Source organism: Callithrix jacchus, chromosome X (genome assembly GCF_049354715.1).
Source record: "Callithrix jacchus isolate 240 chromosome X, calJac240_pri, whole genome shotgun sequence".
NCBI classification, from domain to species: domain Eukaryota; kingdom Metazoa; phylum Chordata; class Mammalia; order Primates; family Cebidae; genus Callithrix; species Callithrix jacchus.
Genome location: NC_133524.1, coordinates 68,629,389 through 68,643,902, shown reverse-complemented (window position 1 = coordinate 68,643,902; position 14,514 = coordinate 68,629,389). Strand labels below are relative to the sequence as shown.

The 14,514-nt window shown below is 44.8% G+C and overlaps 1 pseudogene; it reads right to left on the bottom strand.

Annotated features, from left to right (window-relative positions):
* Window positions 1-363: 363 nt before the first annotated feature.
* On the bottom strand, window positions 364-925 carry LOC118150614 (rho-related GTP-binding protein RhoG-like; annotated as a pseudogene).
* Window positions 926-14,514: the final 13,589 nt, after the last annotated feature.

The following is a 14,514-nucleotide window of genomic DNA, read 5'->3' as shown; positions in this document are numbered from 1 at the left end:
AAGCTGCAATTAGATTTAAAAGCAGACAAGCAAAAGTCTACAATGAACAGTCCTAAGCTGCTCTGCTTAGTCATGCCCCGTCCAGGAGAGAAAAAGACAGCACTGGGTGGCACCTCCTTTTACCATTTTGACAGGGGACACACACACACACACACACACACACCCAACTTCCTCCAAAAGTTCAGACCACACTTCAAAGCAGCCATGTACAAACAAGTCTGTTCTCGTTGCTCCAAAAGCTGAATGTCCTGCAGTCTAGGGTTTCTAAAAGAGACAAATGGCTCATGCTGGCACTCTTAACTGCTGACGAAGGAATATTGCCCTTATACTTCTTAGGTGCAGTCCCCAAGTAGCACCCAGAAGCTATAAGAGGATGCACTTCTTGGTGTTCTTCTTTGTGGCAGAGTAAAGCACAGCTCGGCCAGCTTCAAAAATACCTCTTGCACCCCATCCTGCATCAGGGCCAAATATTCCAGATACTTCACAGCCCCCACCTGCTTAGCCAGGGAAGTGCCTTGATGAGGAGTTGTGGGCACTAGGCTCTGCTTCTTCACTGTCTCAAGGTCACTTGGCAGGTCCCTCTTGGTGCCTACCAGCAGTTCAGGTACATCGGGGCAATGATGGGAGACCTCTGGGTGCCATTTATACCTCACATTGGCATACGAGGATGGTTTGCCAATGGAAGAACAAACAAAGATACTGGTCTAGGGGCAGGAGAGCGTTTGCGGTCAGTCATACTCATCTTGGCCAGCAGTGTCCCACACATTCAGGCTGACGATTTGGCCATCCACAGATGTCTGGGTGCTATATTTGTCATAGATAGTGGGGATATACTCCTCAGGAAAGACATTGTTGTATAACTGATGGGGAGGCAGGTTTTACCTATAGCCCCATCTCCTACAACCACACATTTGATTGTCTGCATTCCTCCCTTGCAGCATTATGTACAAGAACGAAAGAATATTCAGAGGTATTTGGTCAATGTAGGGAGCTAATGCTTTCTAAACATTCTCTCTGAGGAGAAGGTAAGGAGGATAAGATGCCCCCCACACTCTCTGTACCCTTAATGCCATAAAAAAATCAGCTGCAAAAGGTTGTATAAGTCGAGTTCTTACCCTGGAGTCTGTGGACTACTAGAGGATGGGCTTCAGTAAGTCCTAGAAGCCTCTTCTGAAGTTGTGTACAATACTATATATATGTGCATAAGTGAATTTTTCTAGAAAGAAGATCCAAAGCTGTCACCAGTGTCTCACAAAAGACTGTGAGTCCAAAAACATTAAAAACCATTCATACACATAGGTATTTGTGTTACAATGTTATCATAAGGTCTGGAATCACGGTATCGAAGGTACTCAAATATTGTAGGTGCTCAATAAATGTTTAGTAATTTTTTAAAATCATCATAGAAGGTTTCCAAGGTTGAATCAAGAAACATGGCTCTCACTTTGGGTCTCTGGCTATAGACCCAGGAGATGAACGTCCATTCCTAAAAAAAAGAAACATCACAATATTGGAGAGAAAGGCAGACAAGTCACACTCAGCTAGACAAATGGTTGAGAGTCCAGGCTCTGAAGTCAGAATGGCTGGAGTAAAAACCCAGTTCTCTCTCTAATCTTTGTGAACTTGGGAAAGTTTTTTTTTTGTTGTTGTTGTCGTTGTTGTTGTTTTTAGGCAGAGTCTCACTCTGTCACCCAGTCTGGAAGGCAGTGGTGCACCTCAGCTCACTGCAGCTTCTGCCTCCTGGATTCAAAGAAATTTTTGTGTCTCAGCTTTCCGAGTAGCTGGAACTACAGGCATACACCACCATGCCCAGCTAATTTTTGCATTTCAGGTAGAGACAGGGTTTCACCATGTTGACCAGGCTGGTCTTGAACTCCTGGCCTCAAGTGATCCACCTGCCTCTGCATCCCAAAGTGCTGGGATTATAGGCATGAGCCACCACCTGGCCAGAGAAAATTTTTAACCTGAGGTTAAATGAAAAAAGTCATGCGTAGTACTTATTAGTCCCTCTCACATAGACAGTACTCACTAAGTGTTAGAAGCTACTATGTCTTCTTAATAATTCTTCTACTATTCTACTACTACTGGAGAAGGCAAAAATTCTGTAATGTGGTTACAATGCTAGACAAACCAAGGGTCTCATTCCTTTCAACCTTATGTGAGTAAAACTACAGGTCATAACACCGCCATACTCATCCATTTCTTCATGAATCAGTATTTCAGAGTAAATGATATGGCAAAGATGATCTCCAAGAAGCATGTTTACTATGAGTTCCTATTTTATACCCTTACATTAATGCCCCATCAATGCCTTGCCCTCAATTTAGATCCCAAAGTACTACACTTTCTGAAGGTTCTTAACTACTGCCCTAATTTCAGACCTAATTCTTATAATAGTGCCTTCTTTAAGTGTCAGAGCACAGAGGAAAGGGCGTTAAATAATCATATATATCTGAGGCTGGGCACGGTGTCTCATGCCTGTAATCCCAGCACTTAGGGAGGCTGAGGTGAGTGGATCATGAGAACAGGAGATCGAGACCATCCTAGCTAACACAGTGAAACCCCATCTCTATTAAAAATACGAAAAATTAGCCGAGCATGGTGGTGCGTGCCTGTAATCCCAGCTACTCAGGAGGCTGAGGCAAAGAATCACTTCAACACGGGAGGCAGAGGTTGCAGTGAGCCGAGATCACCCCACTGCACTCCAGCCTAGGCAACAGAGCCAGACTCCATCTCAAAAATAATAATCATCATATATATTTGGTTACAGAAAAAAATATTAAGAATCAATTTATTTCTCACCTTGAGGATTTGGGGAAATAGATACATCACCCATCCTGTTGTCTTACTAGCTAAGGTCTACATTAGGCCCATATGATTGGCAAAAACAAAATAAACAGAACACCTCATTTTGGTCACAATTAAGAAAAGTGAGCCAGGTTTGGTGGCTCATGCCTGTAATCCCAGCATTTTGGGAGGCTGAGGTGGGAGGATTACTTGAGCCTGGGAGATTGAGGCTGCAGTGAGCTATGATCACAGCACTGGACTCCAGCCTGGGTGACAGATGGTGACCCTGTCTCAAAGAGAAAAGAAAAGCGGCCTTCAGAGTATACTTTCCACAAGGCCACTAGGGGTTGCTCTCTGCCCACACGGTGAGGCCGCCCACCTTCTTTAGCACAGGTTCCACAGTTAAAAGAAGTCCAGAGCATAATTTAACTCTGGTAGGAAACCACCCCAGGGTATTCACTGACCATCAGACTGTTCTTTTTCCAACCAGGAATAGGCATAAGGATCAAACACACAAGGTCGATAGAAAAGGGGCACAGTCACCACCACCTTCCTCAAGAATAGCCTTCTCCGACTTTCCTGATCTGGATAAATTTATTTCCCCTCTGAATTCCTACAACAATTACTGTCTATGCAACTCATTTTCCCAGCTTCCTCTAGGTATTATCCAGTGTCCAACACCTCTGCTCAGAGTCACTGCTTTCAGAACAACAGGACAACTTAGGCAGTTGCTGAACCAGAGTAAAACTCTTAGGCACAGGTCAGGCACAGTGGCTCACACCTGTAATCCCAGCACTTTGGGAGGCTGAGGAGGACAGATCACTTGAAGTCAGCTGTTCAATACCAGCCTGGCCAACACTCCAACCTGGGTGACAGAGCGAGACCCTGTCTCAAATAAATAAATAAATACATGAATAAAAACAAAATTCATATTGAAACTTAATGCCCAAATGTGGAAGTACTGAGAGGTGGGGTTTTCAAGAGGTGACTGGCTCTTGAGGGCCCTGTCCTCATGAATGGATTAATTCATTAATAGGATTAATAGATTAATGGCTTAATATGGGCTTGGAACTAGTGGTTTCATAAGAAGAGAAAAAGAGACCTAAGCAAGTATGCTCAGCCCCCTCACCATGGGATTCCCTGAGCCACCTCAGGACTCTGCGGAGTTTCCACCAGCAAAAAGGCTCTTACTAATTGTGGCCCCTCGACCCTGGACTCCCAGCCTCCATAATTGTAAGAAATTTCATCTTTTCTTTTTTTTCTTGCTCTGTTGCCCAGGCTGGAGTGCAGTGGCACGATCATTGCTCACTGCAGCTTCAACCTCCTTGGCTCAAGCCATCCCTGCACCTCAGCCTCCCAGTAGCTGGGACTACAGGCACATGCTACCATATTCAGCTAATTTTTTATTTTTTGTAGAGACAGGGTCTCCGTATGTTGCCCAGGCTGGTCTTCAACTCCTGGGCTCAAAGGATCCTCTTAGAGTGGCCTCCCAAAATGTTGGGATTACAGGCATAAGCCACCACACTCAGGAAAGAAGTACATTTCTTTTATTTCTTTTCTTTTTTTGTTGGAGGCAGAGTTTTACTCTTGTCACCCAGGCTGGAGTGCAATGGCGCGATCCTGGCTCACTGCAACCTCTGCCTCCCGGATTCAAGTGATTCTCCTGCCTCAGCCTCCCGAGTAGCTGGGATTACAGGTGCCCACCACCACGCCCAGTTAATTTTTGTATTTTTAGTAGAGACGGGGTTTCACCATGTTGGCCAGGATGGTCTTGAACACCTGACCTCAGGTGATCCACCCACCTTGGCCTCCCAAAGTGCTGGGATTACAGACGTGAGCCACTGCGCCCGGCCAAATTTCTTTTCTTTATAGATTTAAAAAAATTTTGGGGGGGGCTGGGCTAGGTTGTGTGAGCCTGTAATCCCAGCACCCAGCACTCTGGGAGGCCGAGGCGGGTGGATCCCCTGAAGTCAGGAGTTCAAGACCAGCCTGGTCAAGATGGTGAAAACTCCATCTCTACTAAAAATACAAAAATTAGCCCAGCATGGTGGTTGGCACCTGTAATCCCAGCTGTTCGGGAGGCTGAGGCAGGAGAATCATTTGAACCTGGGAGGCAGAGGTTACAGTGAGCCAAGATGGCACCATTGTGCTCCAGCCTGGGTAACAAGAGTGAAACTTCCTGTCAAAAAATATATATATTTCTTTGAGATGGAGTCTTGCACTGTCGCCCAGGCTGGAGTGCAGTAGCACAATCTTAGCTCACTGCAACCTCCACCTCCAGGGTTCAAGCCATTCTCCTGCCTCAGTCTTCCAAGCAGCTGGGATTACAGGCACCCACCACCAAGCCAGCTAATTTTTGTATTTTTAGTTGAGATGGGGTTTTGCCATGTTGCCCAGGCTGGTCTGTAACTCCCAGCCTCAAGTGATCCACCCACCTCAGCCTCCCAAAGTGCTGGGTGCTGGGATTACAGGCTTATACCACCCAGCCCGGACAAAAAAAAATTTTTTTGATCTATAAAGAAAAGAAATTTGGCTGGGCGCGGTGGCTCACGTCTGTAATCCCAGCACTTTGGGAGGCTGAGGTGGGTGGATCACCTGAGGTCAGGTGTTTGAGACCAGCCTGGCCAACACGGTGAAACCCCGTCTCTACTAAAAATACAAAAATTAGCCGGGCATGGTAACAGGCACCTGTAATCCCAGCTACCTGAGAGGCTGAGGCAGGAGAATCACTTGAATCCGGGAGGCAGAGGTTGCAGTAAGCCGAGATCGCACCATTGCACTCCAGCCTGGGTGCCAAGGGCGAAACTCTGTCTCGGGGCGGGGTGGGAGGATGGACAGCTTGTTTACCTCAGCACCAGCATCTGGCATTACGCTGTCCTGTTAAGGATCCTCGACAGCTTTCCCCTCCTCATCATCACTACTGTCCACACACTCCCGGAAGTTACACCGGGCAATGCACTGCTACGAGGGATTTTCAAAAGGGGGAAAAAAACTCTGAATGCTAGTAGCAAGGAAAGGATCTACCTAAAAAGGCAAACAATAAATAAAACAGAGCAACGCATGGCTCAGAGAAAAAAGTTGCTATGGAGAAGCAAGAGGAAACTAAAAATTGAGAGCTCATCATAGGCACAAGGCACTTTATCTTATTTAAGCCTTTCAGTAGCTCTGTGAAGTGGATATAGCAGCTTAGAGAGCTTTAGGTATTCCTAAAGGATTGGAAACTGGGAGAAGCCTGGAGCTGTAGAGACAGCACCCCAGAAGGCTCCTGAGTTAGTCATTCACTCCTAACCTTGGTATTACAGTGTCTTATAAGTCTTCCAATCTCATCTAGTAAAGCAGTAGTGTCCAATCTTTTGGCTCTGCTGGGCCACATTGGAAGAAGAATTTCCTTGGACCACACATAAAATATACTAATGATATGATGAGCAAAAAAAATTGCAAAAAAAATCTTTTTTTTTTTTTTAAAGAAAGTTTACAAATTTGTGTTGAGCCACGGGTTGGACAAGCTTTCTTAAAGCATCCCTCTCCACAGTCTGCCAAGCAGTCAACTTTCTCCTAGACTAGATACACAGTACGAAAGTCCCAGCCGGGCACAGTGGCTCACGCCTATAATCCCAACACTTTGGGAGGCTGAGGCGGTGGGGACCACCTACGGTCAGGAGTTCGAGACCAGCCTGACCAACATGGTGAAACCCCGTCTCTACCAAAAATACAAAAATTAGCCAGGCTTGGTGGCGTGCACCTGTAATCCCAGCTGCTTGACAGGCTGAGGCGGTAGAATCGCTTGAACTTGGAAGGCAGAGGTTGCAGTGAGCCAAGATCACACCATTGCACTCCAGTCTGGGAAACAAGAGCGAAACACCATCTTAAAAAAAATAAAATAAACAAGAAAGTATGGCTCAAGCATAGGGAAAAAAAGGCCCAGCAATTGGCATTATTAGTCAAAGACATTAATCACCTGTCTTAAATATGTTTAGTGAGCTAAAGGAAACCATGGACAAAAAATTAAAGCAAATTATTGAAATAATGTATGAAAAAAATGAGGATATTGATAAAGCGATAGAAAATAGAGCATGCAGAAGAAAGGATCACAAATTTGAAGACAAGTCAATTGAAATTATCCATTCCAAAGATCGGGGAAAAAGGAAGGAAGAAAAATAATCAGAGCCTGAGAGACCTATAGGACATCATCAGACATACCAACATATGCATTTTAGGAATACCAAAAGGAGCCTGCTGAGCAGTCTAGGGAAAAAAAAGGAATACCAAAAGGAGAAGAGGAAAAGAAAAAGGAAGAACTATGTATACAAATATTTGGCCGGGTGTGGTGGCTCACACCTGTAATTCCAGCACTTTCGGAGGCCGAGGTGGGTGGATCATGAGATTAGGAGTTCAAAACCAGCCTGATCAACATGGTGAAACCCCGTCACTATTAAAAACACAAAAATTAGCCGGCCATGGTGGTGTGCACCTGTAATCCCATCTCAGGAGACTGAGGCAGGAAAATCACTTGAACCTGGGAGGCATAGGTTGCAGTGAGCCAAATCGCACCACTGCACTCCAAACTGGGTGACAGAGCAAGACTCCATCTAAAAAAAATTATTTATATGTATAGAAATATATATACATATATTTAGTTATATGTAAAACTACATATACGTATGTAGTTTTAGAGACAGGGGCTCACTCTGTCACCCAGGCTGGAATGCGGTGGTGTAATCATAGCTCACTGCAGCCTCGAACTCCCTGGCTTGAGTGATCCTCCTGCCTCAGCCTCCTGAGTAGCTGGGACTACAGGCATATACCACCGTGTCTAATTTTTAAAAATTTTTTGTAAGGATAGGGCCCTTACTGTGTTGGCCAGGCTGGTCTTGAACTCTTGACCTCAAACGACCCTCCTGCATTGGCCTCCCAAAGTGTTGGGATTATAGACATGAGCCACCACACCTAGCCAGAAAAAAATATTTGAAGAAATAATGGCCAAAAACTTCTCAAATCTGAGAAAAGACATTAATATATATGTCAATAAACTCCAAGCAGAATAAACTCAAAGAGATCCACACCAAGATACATTATAGTCAAATTGTTGAAACCCAAAGACAAAGGGATAATTTTTATTTTTTTAGAGACAGGTCTCACTATGATGTTGCCCAGGCTGGCCTCAAGTGATCCTACCACCTCAGCTTTCCAAAGTGCCAAGATTATGAGTGCGAACCACTAGGCCCAAAATAACCACTAAACAAAAGAAACATAACATACAGAGAAGGAAAGAAGGGACTCACAATGGTAAACTACCAGAAAAATCAACTAAGTTTTTTAAAAAGGCAGTAATGGAACAACTGAGGAACGAAACCAATATAAGACAAAGAAACAAACAGATAAATGTCAAAAGTAAATCCCTCTTTATCAGTATTCACATTACATATAAATGGATTAAACTCTCCTAGTAAAAGGCAGAAATTAGCAGATAAGATTTTTTAAAAGATCCCTCTATATGCTGTTGATAAGAGTCTCATGTTAGATATAAGGACACAAAGAGGTTGAAAGTAAAAAGATTGGAAAAGATACTGCATGCAAATAGTAACCAAAAGAGAGCTGTGGTGGCTATATTACTGTCAGACAAAGTAGGCTTTACACCAAAAAAGTTAGAAAAAGGCTGTCCTTTTTCTAACTTCTCAGAATTGCTGTAGTGCAGCGTGAATTCTTTTGTCTGTACCACAGAAGTCCCACTCCCTGCTGTTTGATGAAGTGTCTTCCTTGAGTGGCCAAAAGCAGTGTTTTCACACCGAGGCTTTAACTAATAAAAATACTTGAGGCGTTTCCACAGTGCTTCCCCCGCAGGTGGCGCTGCTGTAGGATAGCATTTGGCACGGCCAGCTCCGTGGGCCACTCTGGTATCTCAGGGAGACGCATGGCCCATCAGCTAGTCTGGGAACCCGCCCATCTCCCCGTGACGTGGGCCGTCTGTTCCCTTCCAAACCTGTTTCATACAGTTCTTCAAAAACTGGGGTTTGAACCCGCATCTTACAAGCTGTGCATAAAAGATAAACATTCAGCTTAAGGAATTATTAAACAAAAACTTGCAGCCAGGTGCAGTGTCTCACGCCTGTAATCCCAGCACTTTGGGAGGCTGAGGCCGGCGGATCACAAGGTCAAGATCAAGACCATACTGGCCAACATGGTGAAACCCCATCTCTACCAAAAATACAAAAATTAGCAGGGTGTGGTGGCGCATGCCTGTAATCCCAGCTACTGGGGAGACTGAGGCACAAGAATTGCTTGAACCTGGGAGGCGGAGGTTGCAGTGAGCCAAGATCGCGCCATTGCACTCCAGGCTGGGTAACAGAGCGAGACTCCGTCTCAAAAAGAAAAAAACAAAACAAAACAAACAAAAAAAAGGTTTGTACAGCAAGAAGATATAACAATTATAAATATAAACATATATACACCTCTCTTAGTCCATTTTGAGTTGCTATAACAGAATACTCAAGCATGGGTAATTTATAAACAAAAGAGGTATTTAGCTCACAGTTGTGTAGGCTGGGAAGAGTAAGGGCATGGCCCTCGCTTCTGGCAAGGGGTTCATGCTACATCATAACATGGCAGAGAAGGTCAAAGTGGAAACAGACACCTGTGAACAAACAAACTTGAGGGGCATCCTGACTTTGTAACAGCCCATTTTTGCCAGGCACGGTGGCTCACACCTGCAATCCCAGCACTTTGGGAGGCCGAGGTGAGTGGATCACCTGAGGTCAGGAGTTAGAGACCAGCCTGGCCAAAACAGTGAAACCCCATCTCTACTAAAAATGCAAAAATTAAGGCCGGGCTCAGTGGCTCAAGCCTGTAATCCCAGCACTTTGGGAGGCCGAGGCGGGTGGATCACAAGGTCAAGAGATCGAGACCATCCTGGTCAACATGGTGAAACCCCGTCTCTACTAAAAATACAAAAAATTAGCTGGGCATGGTGGCGCATGCCTGTAATCCCAGCTACTCAGGAGCCTGAGGCAGGAGAATTGCCTGAACCCAGGAGGCAGAGGTTGCAGTGAGCCGAGATCGCGCCATTGCACTCCAGCCTGGGTAACAAGAGTGAAACTCTGTCTCAAAAAAAAAAAAAAATTCAAAAATTAGCCGAGTGTGGTGGCGGTTTCCTGTAATCCCAGCTATTTGGGAGGCTGAGGCAAGAGAATCACTTGAACCTGGGAGGTGGAGGTTGCAGTGAGCCCAGATCATGCCATTCCACTCTAGCCTGGGAGACAGAGGGAGACTCTATCTCCAAAAAATAAATAAATAAGAAAACCCATTACAAAAAATTATTTTATTTTATTTATTTATTTTAAGACACAGGGATTCACCATGTTGGCCAGGCTGGTCGAACTCCTGACCTTAGGTGATCCACCCACCTTGGCCTCCCAAAGTGCTGGGACTACAGGCGTGAGCGACCACACCTGGCCAAAACAATCCATTCCTGCAAGAACTAATCCAGTCTCATAAGAGCAGAAACATACTCCCTACCATAAGAGCAACACTAAGCCATTCAAGAGGGATTTCCATCTCACTCCATGAGCCAGACACCTCCCACTAAGCCCTACCTCCCAACATGGCCACATTGAGGATCAAATTTCAACATGAGTGTTGGTGGGTACCAAATCATAGCAGCACCTAATAACAGAGTTATTCGCCAAATATATAAGCCAAAATATATAAGGCAAAAATTGACAGAATTGAAGGGGAAAATACTTTAACAGTAATAGTTGGAGACCTCAATACCTCACTTTCGATAATGGCCAATATAACCAGACAAAGGATCAATGTAGAAATAGAAGATTTGAACAAAACTATAAACTAATTAAACCTAACAGACATATACAGAACACTGCACCTAACAATAGCAGAATACAAATTCTTCACAAGTACACATGGAACATTTTGAGTAAAGACCATATGTTAGGCCACGAAACAAGTCTCAATAAAATGAAACAGATTGAAATAATCTTTTGTGATCTGATCACAATGAAATGAAACTAGAAATCAACAGAATTACAACTAGAAAATTCACAATTTGTGGAAATTAAACAACACATTCTTTTTTTTTTTTAAGATGGAGTCTCACTCCATTGCCCAGTCTGGAGTGCAGTGGTAAGATCTTGGCTCATTGCAACCTCCTCCTCCTGGGTTCAAGCAATTCTCCTGCCTCTGCCTCCTGAGTAGCTGGGATTATAGGCTCCCGCCACCATGCCCAGCTAATTTTTGTATTTTTAGTAGAGACAGGGTTTTACCATGTTGGCCAGGCTGGTCTTGAATTCCTGACCTCAGGCAATCCACCCCTCCTCGGCCTCCCAAAGTGCTGGGATTACAGGTGTGAGCCACCGTGCCCAGCTGTAAACAACACATTCTAAAACAATCAGTGGGTAATAGAAAAAATCACAAGTGAAATGAGAAAATACCCTGAGACAAATTAAAATGAAAACACAAAATAGTAAAACTTATAGGACACAGTGAAAGCAGTGGGAAGAGGGAAATCTGTAGTTGTAAATACATATATTAAAAAAAGAGGCCGGGCGCGGTGGCTCAGGCCTGTAATCCAAGCACTTTGGAGGCCAAGGCGGGCAGATCACCTGAGGTCAGGAGCTCAAGACTATAAAAAAAAAAAGAAATGTTTCAGCCAGGTGCAGTGGCTCACGCCTGTAATCCCAGCACTTTGGGAGGCCGAGGTGGGCAGATCACTTGAGGTCAGGAGTTTGAGACCAGCCTGGCCAACATGGTGAAACCTTGTCTCTACTAAAAATACAAAAAATTAGCCAGGTGTGGGGGTGAGTGTCTGTAATTCCCACCTACTCGGGAGGCTGAGGCAAGAGAATTGCTTGAACCAGGAATGCAGAGGTTGCAGTGAGCTGAGATTGTTGACTGCACTCTAGCCTACACGACAGAGCGAGACTGCCTCAAAAAAAAAAAAAAGAAATGTCTCTAATTAATAACCTAAACATACACCTTAAGGAATGAGAATAAAAGAGGAACCTTTGGGAAGCTGAGGCAGGAGTACTGCTTGAGTCCAGGAGTTCAACACCAACCTGGGCAAGAGAGGGAAGGAAGGAAGGAAGGAAGGAAGGAAGGAAGGAAGGGAGGGAGGGAGGGAGGGAGGGAAGGGAGGGAGGGAGGGAGGGAGGGAGGGAGGAAGGAAGGAAGGAAGGAAGGAAGGAAGGAAGGAAGGAACCCAAATAAATCAGAAATGAAGATGGGAACATAATTACCAAACAACTTTCCCATCTTCACAGCCTACACCTTAAGATTAAAATGTTTAAAAACCCAAAGGGAGAGGCTGGTGGTAGTTGGAGGGTCACCATGAAGTTCAATCCCTTCGTGAACTCTGACCACAGGAAAAAGCACATGTGTCACTTCAGTACCCTCTCACATGTGCACAGGAAGATCATGTCATCCCCGTTCTTCAAGGAGCTTCGGCAGAAATACAATGTCCACTCCATGCCCATCCGCAAGGATGATGAGGTCCAGGTAGTTTGAGGACACTACAAAGGTCAGCAAATTGGCAAGGTAGTCCAGGTGTACAAAAAGAAATATGTCATCTACATCGAGTGGGTGCAGCGTGAAGGCCAACCGCACAACCTTCCATGTGGGCATTCACTCGAGCAAGGTGGTTGTCACCAGGCTAAAACTGGTAAGGATCAGAAAAAAAATTATTCAATGCAAAGCCAAGTCTTGATACGTTGGAAAAGAGAAAGGCAAATATAAGGAAGAACTTATTGAGAAAATACAGGAATAAATATAACCTGTTGTGCAACCATGGTTTACCTGTAGATATTTAGGCTAGTGTGTGTTTGGAACGTTACAGAATGTCTCTGGAACATTTCATTTCCTGTTTTGTTACTCGTGGCTCTGTAAATCTACTTTTGCAATTTTGATTAATAATTTTATGAATAAAAATGGGAAATACTTAAAAAAAAAACAACCCAGAGGGAGGTATTGAACCTGCCTTTGCAAAATTGTTACTGAGACAGTGAAAGAGATCTAATTTAACTGACTCCATCTTGCTTCTAACCTCCAAGCTGTCCTTGTTCATTCCTGGGCGCAGGCTGAACTAACTTTGAGAAAAACTTAGTTTATAGTTTAAACAAAGATGGTAACAGTCCTTTCCCAAAGCAGACCTCCTTCTTGAAGGCCTGGGGACTAGACTGCCTTTTTTTTTTTTTTTTTTTTTTTTTTTTTGAGACGGAGTTTCGCTGTTGTTACCCAGACTGGAGTGCAATGGCACAATCTCGGCTCACCGCAACCTCCGCCTCCTGGGTTCAAGCAATTCTCCTGCCTCAGCCTCCCGAGTAGCTGGGACTACAGGCACACACCACCATGCCCAGCTAATATTTGTATTTTTAGTAGAGATGGGCTTTCACCTTGTTGACCGAAATGGTCTCATCTCTTGACCTCGGGATCCACCCACCTTGGCCTCCCAAAGTGCTGGGATTACAGGCTTGAGCCACCGCGCCCAGCCGTAAACAGTAATTTCTAATCTTGTGACTAACGTTAGTCCTACAAAGGCAATCTAGGCCGGGCGAGGTGGCTCACGCCTATAATCCCATCACTTTGGGAGGCCGAGGCGGATGGATCACGAGGTCAAGAGATCGAGATCATCCCGGTCAATGAGGTGAAATCCCGTCTCTACTAAAAATACAAAAAATTAGCTGGGCATGGTGGTGCGCGCCTGTAATCCCAGCTACTCGGGAGGCTGAGGCAGGAGAATTGCCTGAACCCAGGAGGTGGAGGCTGTGGTGAGCCGAGATCGCGCCATTGCACTCCAGCCTGGGTAACAAGAGCGAAACTCCATCTCAAAAAAAAAAAAAAAAGAAAGAAATTACGGTTTACAGTCATGCAGCTGGAGGGTGCAAGATTCTGACCCTCCCTAAACTGCTCCTAAGATAGGTGCTTGAGATATTTTGCAGACCCTGCCCTTGATGGATCAGCTGGCACCACCCAGATCAATAAACTGGCTCATCTGATCTTGTGGCCCCCACCTAGGAACTAACTCAGCACAAGAAGACAGCTCTGACTCCCTGTGATTTCATCTCTGACCAATCAGCACTCTTGGCTCACTGGCTTCCTCCCACCCAGCAAGTTATCTTTAAAAATCCTGCTCCCAGGATGCTCTGGGAGACTGATTTGAGTAATAATACAACCCTGGTCTCTTGCAAGGCCAGCTGGCTCTCCTTGAATTGCTCTTTCTCTACTGCAATGCCCCTGTCTTGATAAATTGGCTCTGTCTAGGCCCTTGATAAGGTAAACCTGTTGGGCAGTTACAATTGTCAAGAACTGCAAAGTAGGCCAAGTGCGGTGGCTCATGTCTGTAATTCCAACACTTTGGGAGGCCAAGACAGGTGGATCACATGAGGTCAGGAGTTCAAGACCAGCATGGCCACTATGGTGAAACCCTGTTTCTACTAAAGATACAAAAATTAGCCAGGCACAGTGGTGTGTGCCAGTAATCCCAGCTACTCAGGAGGCTGAGGCAGGAGAATCACTTGAACCTGGGAGGCAGAAGTTGCAGTGAGCTGAGATCACCCCACTGCACTACAGTCTGGGCAACAGTGTGAGACCCTATCTCAAAAAAAAAAAAAAAAAAAAGAAAAAGAAAAAAGAACTGTAAAGTATAGAATACTACAGAATACTATCAATAATTGTATACCAACAAATTGTATAACCTAGATGAAATGCATAAATTCCTAA